This window comes from Hypomesus transpacificus, chromosome 8 (assembly GCF_021917145.1).
Source record: "Hypomesus transpacificus isolate Combined female chromosome 8, fHypTra1, whole genome shotgun sequence".
Classification (NCBI taxonomy): domain Eukaryota; kingdom Metazoa; phylum Chordata; class Actinopteri; order Osmeriformes; family Osmeridae; genus Hypomesus; species Hypomesus transpacificus.
The window spans coordinates 12,090,225-12,097,273 of NC_061067.1; the positions used below are offsets into that span (position 1 = coordinate 12,090,225).

Genomic DNA, 7,049 nt, shown 5'->3' on the forward strand with positions numbered 1-7,049 from the left:
CCTGTAAAAAGGGTCTAAGGACGCCCCTGTGTTAAGTTATGTTTAATAAACCAATACAATAAAAAAAACACTGTCCTCTTAAATTTCTTTGTGTGCTCCATACCTTTTTCATTTAGGAGCACATGTACTCCTTGGTGAAAACATTAGCGTAGAGCCCTGTGAAGGACTGAAAATCTTTATGTCTAATCCAATATGTAATGATGGTAATAAATGACACAAATATGTGTTCTAGAAAAAGTAGTCTGGAGTCGCAGAGGTCCGATAAGATCAGCTTTAATGCAGCAGTTGGAAATCAACAAGTACAGAGCTCTGGGATTGTCTACGTTTCCCTACCCGCAACAGAGTTTGGGCTGGTTCACGAAGTCCAACTGGCTATCTGTCCCTGCCCCAGCATATATTATACAGTGCAATTGAAACAGAAATATTTAAAAAAGGGTTGAGCTTGTTCTCTCGTGCATCAGGGAGTTCGTTCTTCCCCACGCATCCCACCTGCTTGGGTGCTGTCTCAGCCCGGTTTCAAGGTTGCTTCTGAAATGGAGAGATAACGACACAAAATACAGCCTGTTTCCCACACCCTGTGTGAGACACCATGTTTAAGCCTGAGCACACTTCTAAGTTCATAAGACATCAATTTAATAAGCACAATACATAACTTTAATACATGCATCCTTTATAAAGTCGTGCAAGCATTGTTCCCGTTGCTATATTCACTAGGGCACAGTGCCCGTGATGCAGCCAATGATAACAGTTCTAGAATTGTATTGTCATGTATTTAAGCAATAAGCCCCAAGAGGCCGTGGTTTACGCTGATTTTAGAACAGGTAAGGGGAGTTGTTAGGCACGACGCGAAGCGGAGTCCCCTTACTCTGCTTTTCTAAAACTGTTATTACAAATATTTGATATGGTTTAATCAATAAAAACAATTAGAAACAAAATAGTTTAATAATAAACCGTCATTCTTCCGCTACTACAAAGTATTGTTCCTACATAAATCGTTGCCACGCAACAGCCAGATGGACTTCTTTGCCGTCTTTTTCAATTTGAAATATTCGATGCGCAGTAATATGGAATGTTAAAGAATGTTATGAGGACAACCTGTGAGGTTATGCTGGGTTTTACAACGGCATGGAATGCGATATAGCCAATCACAATCAAGGATGGGAACAACCAGTTTTAGAATATAAATTCTTTACCTGCTACAGGACTTATTTAGTTTTCACAGTGTATGCTTCATGTTTTGGCTACCCGCAATGTTTGGGGCTATCTCGTTGCTATGATCAGTGACCTATGCACTTTTGTAAAGCTCTCTTTTGGAAGTCGCTTTGGATAAAAGCGTCTGCTTAATGCATAAATGTAAAGCAATTACAGAAATGTAAAAGTCTCATTAACGGAATTTAATGGCTAAATGTTGTCAGTAGTATGTGGATTAGATGATATACAGTTGATTTGAGTCAGTGTGGCCTGTTTTAGGATGAAATCTAAGCACCGTCATGTAATGTGAACTAGTACAATGCACATGATTTTACTGACTAGGAACACAGAATATCTATTCCAAAGCACCTTTACCATATATAAACCAGCCACAGAAAGCAGGTGTAAACCTGGATGCACGCGGGTTCCCTTCCATATGCCTCCTGGTGAAATGACAGCAGTAATCCGAGAAAGACGAAGACAAAGGCCGAGTAGACGATCTGAAAGGATTTTTGCCACAAGGATCACACTTTTCAGTTGAGTGAACACAAAATCATTATGCGTTACAGATTAAGCAGCCATGCGATATTAAAGTTAGTGGAATTTGTAATTTCGGTCCAGATTGCATTTTTTTTGTGTTGGTGTGGAATTCCGACACAATATTTTTGTTTGCTGTTACCTCATGAACAAGCACAATTTCGTTTTTACTAAATCTTTGTTTTCGCTGTTTTGACTTTGGTGGCTTGTCCATTACAGAAAGAGAGAAGGAGGCCTATTCAATTGCGCGTTTAAATGCTCGCAATTTATGGTATAGTGGGCGGAGAAAGGAGCTGATGACCAGATGAACTGCAGGTTTCGTAAATAACAAACAGCCAGGGCTCCAGGGTCCGTGTACCTTGTGGCCATTGGTTTTTCTATTTTGCAACCCGTGTTGACAAACGCAAAATAGGGCCGTAATATCGTTTTGTCATTTTAGTAACTCAAACACACATTTAAGTATTACGGCATGTTTTTGGTTGTTTTGTTTTTTTGGGAATAATGAAATAACAATATAACACAAATGGTATAACGAGCCATTAATCGTTGTTTTGATTATTCCATATCCTTTATGCTAATATCTGCAAAACATGAATAATAGCCTCGTAATATCGTTTTGTCCATTTTGGATGTCAGAACCAGATTATGGGTAAAGGCTTGGTTTCCGTTGTTTTGTTTAATTTTGGAATTACGGAATATCCATATAACACAAACGGTATAACGAGCCATTTACTCATTTGTTTGACCGGCCGTATTATGCACACTGGCACAAGTGAAAGAGAGAGAGAGGGGGAGAGACGTGTAATGATTGGGGGTGTTATTACTATCGAACACCAGAGGGCAGCAACGACTAGCTAAAAAAAATGTCCTGTGATCTGTAGGCCTACAATCTTGAAGAATTACCAGCAGGTTCTTTAGTAAAAGACACACACCAAACTGGAGGCACATGTTGACCGAGTTTTCTAGTTGCTACTTAATTAATAAATCTTTGATGAACCCAAGTTTCTTTAAAATATATTAGAAACATTACAAGACAGGGCTCCAGTGTGTGTTCAAACAAGGCCAAAAGTGTCAGACGGCATCGGTTGAAAAAGATAATCATACCCTTGCAAGAAACACTCCACGCAATCATAGTGAGCAAGTTGAGGTGATGAAGGCTACCTTTGCATTTTACATAGACACACAACTGACAGAGGCACTGTTGTGGATATTGTTTTCAAAGTTCTGAACATATTCAATGTCCAAATTCAACTTCTTCAAAGTCCATAAACAACACGGAGCAGCAACGAGAGGGTTCCCAGGAAAATCAGATTTCATTTGTCTGTGCTACACCTTTTATATCCAACAAATTACACCCCTGAACTTTTAAAACAAATCTTTTGGCCTACTACAATTGTAAATAACCTATGAATTCTGCTCCAATTGGGCCTTGATGCAATGCTATGTCATATTTTCAGCTGTTTCTGCAACATTTTTGAGGACTAACCAGGGACCCAACCAGTTCCTCTATTCTGCCCTACTACATGTGTTTTCCAACACCAGTCGCAATCAACCCTGGGTTATAGCCCTTCACCATTGAATGGTGCCATTCATTCTTCACAGGTCACAGGCATCAAGTCAAAGTGAATAGTAACTGGTCCAACTCCATATCCAAGCCCATGGTATCTGTGGAGGAATACAGTCATCACACTTGTCAAATCCTCCCCACACAAGTCCAATGACTTTAATAACGTGTGTGTAGGCCCATGCTATAGCAGGTTGCAGACATACAACACAGATGAGAGTGAATTAGAGATAATGGTAATGGGAGGGTGTTGCACTTTTCTGCTTCTCTTTTTCTCCACTCACTTTACCTTCTCACGCTTTCCAATTGTTTAAGTCTCTATACTCTATTCTCTCTGTATCCTGCATAAAAGATGACTGTGTACTGTATATCAAAACAATCCGGCATATCAATCCATATATCTCTCCACACTGAGATCCCATCACCCTTTCCCAGCCCACTGCTGTTTTCAACTAATTTATATACTACAACAGCATAATACAATCCCTGAAATTCAGATATGGCTTTTGATTTTGGAGTGCCACCCCAAGATTTCAGTGGCCCCATCTGGCCACTCCTATAAAACATTTCTGGGGGTGCCATTGCTTTTGCCTGTTTATGCTTGCACTGCAATGAAGAAAACGATATGACAACAATAATGTTTAATGTAACTGGCCCCTCTAACAGCACCACTGGCCCCAATGTAACTGCCCCCCCCCTCATGGTCTAGAACCTCGCCTAGCTACATTGCAAATCAAGACAAGAGCCTTTTCATAAGGCCCAGTGGCAGACATGCTGTCTGAGGCTGTCAAATATCAGCACTCATGGAATGCCTCCTGTACAATTAAAGTAGGCCTACTTGGTTGGAACTAACTTAATATTTAAATTACGAACAAACAACAAGAAAAATTGTATGTAGACACAGCCGCCCCTCTAATTGCATTCATTCTCATTCCTGTGGCTACGGTGGTCTCAAGCTAGTATACTAACTTTAAGCACAGAAGTATAGGCTACTATACGAATCGTCACAAGCAGAACAGTAATTTCCTTTCTCAGGACATTTTAAAATGGTGTGTAACAGCGGGAATGCATTGATGTTGGCTAAACAAGTGTAGTGTTGTACATTGATGGAAAATATTATGTTTTTTATTTTTAAAAGGGAAGATTTCCTCACTGATTGCCTCAATGCACTTCATTAAAACGTACAACAGAGCTGAAAGGTAATTTAGGTGGGGGGAGGGATGGTTGGGGAGGGTTTCTTGCACAGGTGTGATTGTCTTTTTCAACTGATACCATCGGGCCCTTTTGGCCTTGTTTGAACACACACTGGAGCCCCGTCTTGTAATGTTTCTAATATATATTAAAGAAACTTGGGTTCATCAAAGATTTATTAACTAAGTAGCAAGTAGCAAACTCGGTCAACATGTGCTTCCAGTTTGGTGTGGGTCTTCTACTAAAGAACCTGCTGCTATGTCGTCAAGAGTGTAGGCCTACAGATCACAGGTCGTTGCTGCCCTCTGGTGTTCGGAAGTAAAAACACTCCCAATCGTTTAGCATTTCTCCCTCTCTTTTTCACTTGTGCCAGTATGCACAATACGGCCGATCAAACAAACGAGTAGGCTAAATGGCTCGTTATACCGTTTGTGTTATATGGATATTCCGTAATTCCAAAATGAAACAAAACAACGGAAACCAAGCCTTTCCCCATAATCTGGTTCTGACATCCAAAATGAACAAATCGATATTACGAGGCTATTTTTTTGTTGTTGCAGATATTAGCTTAAAGGATATGGACTAATCAAAACAACGATTAATGGCTCGTTATACCATTTGTGTTATATGGTTATTTCATTATTTAAAAAAAAACGAAACAACCAAAAACAAGCCGTAATACTTAAATGTGTGTTTGAGTTACTAAAATGACAAAACGATATTACGGCCCTATATTGCGTTTGTCAACACGGGTTGCAAAATAGAAAAACCAATGGCCACAAGGTACACGGACCCTCCAGACTAACTTTTTTCCTTGGTTGCACTGGTGCGCTTAACTTTTTTATTTAGGCGCACCAGCACAAAATGTAGGTGCACCCGAATTTTTCCTTGCGTCGCCACAATTTCAAGGTCACCTTTTCATCACGCTCCATACATTCATATATATTATGTAAATGATCTTAAACAAGAATAAGGTGTAGGTAAGTATTGGTTTTATTTTAAGCAAAATCTTCGTTTTTCATTTTCGAGGGGGCTAACCAACAGCTAACTTTCCTGTCGGTGAGATTGCGCAAAAGCACGTGTGTAAACCGCCTGATCACTAGTCTTTCAGGACTACATATTTACCTCAACACATTTATTTATTTTACATTTTTGTGAGGATGTGAGGAGGTTAGGTGCACCAGTGCGACCTAGGAAAATGTTAAGTCGCACCCATTCAAATTTTGGTCGCATATGCGACTTTGTTGGCACTCTAGAGCCCTGACAGCGTGCGCAATCTGCGGGTTGGCCATGGCGCTAACCTAGCTAACAACGGACATCCTGGGGACGTTCGGTGACGTTCCTATTTGGTCCCCTATAGGTTATACCGTGACGTTATCCTTAGGACGTTGTGTGGACGTTATTAAAGTTCTTAAAAGGTCACAATTTAGTTATAGACATTTATTTTTAAACTTTCAGGGGACGTTCCAGGAACGTCCCTGGTTGGTTATGATATGACATTATGTTTAAAACTTTCGGGGGGTTCCAGAACGTCATTCGTTGGTAATAATGTAACCATCTAAATTCCGAACGAATATTTTCGTTTGTGGGTCATTATGTGATGTGATCTGCTCGAGCTATAGCCTACTGTCACTCTGGAAACTGTACAGTATTAAATCAGTTGTTTATGTATGGTAACAATAACTTAGTAATACATTATAGGCATAAATAATTTGGGGATGTACCATCACTGAAACAAAACATCTAAGCTGGATCCAGCCTATCCAAGCACCAGCTGTGTCTCTAGAAGTGTTCCATACTAGCCTATTACAGCACATCTCTCGCGGACGTCATTGCTCGTGACGTGAACCCTGTTGTTGAGTGAATTAGTCTTTGAGAGACAGCAAAACTGTTTGATCCCGCATCCTTCATTTATAGGTATAATACCGTTTGATAATCAAACTGTGTAAATTAGTGCTGTCAGTTAAACGCGTTATTAACGGCGTCAATTTTTTTATCGCGCGATTAACGCAGTTTTTGACCTAGCAAACTTAATAGTTTTTTTCACATTTTTTTACAACCACTGACGTTAGAAAAACTACAATACCGCACCGGATCTAGCTAGAGCGGAAACTAAACAACAGGCACGCCACACACACTTGTTTGGGCTTGCGAGCTGGCTAAAGAGTAGTAGCAGAGCCCGTTTACGGATATTAGACATTCTCTGGTAGTAGGCTAACGTTACGTTTTGAGTTGATTGCCAGCGCCAGACGCCAAAATGGATGCCAATAAGATTCTGAATGGAAAGTTTACTTTTAAAAGGTTGCCAAATGGTTCCATTGACAAGACCAAAGTGATCAGTGTGTTCTGTCATTGTGAACTGAGCTATCATCGCAGCACGTCGTGGAGTCTAAAATACAATTTTGATGGCCAAGCACACGGCTGTTGCGAATTCTCCGCCCGCTCGTCAAAGCCAGGCGATTGCAATGTTGTTTTCAATAAAAAAAAAACATTTGCACGAAGCAATCGGAACCACTTTTCCATGTTGATAAGAGCATTACAATTTCAAAAAATAATGGATGAAAAA

General features: G+C 40.1%; 1 long non-coding RNA gene across 1 annotated transcript; it reads right to left on the reverse strand.

The window, feature by feature from the left end:
* Nucleotides 1-503: 503 nt before the first annotated feature.
* On the reverse strand, nucleotides 504-2,049 carry LOC124470224. The gene is made up of 3 exons (XR_006956387.1): nucleotides 1,871-2,049; nucleotides 1,567-1,691; nucleotides 504-528 (listed from the first exon to the last, which is right to left on the reverse strand). It is a non-coding gene; the product is annotated as an uncharacterized LOC124470224 (long non-coding RNA).
* Nucleotides 2,050-7,049: the final 5,000 nt, after the last annotated feature.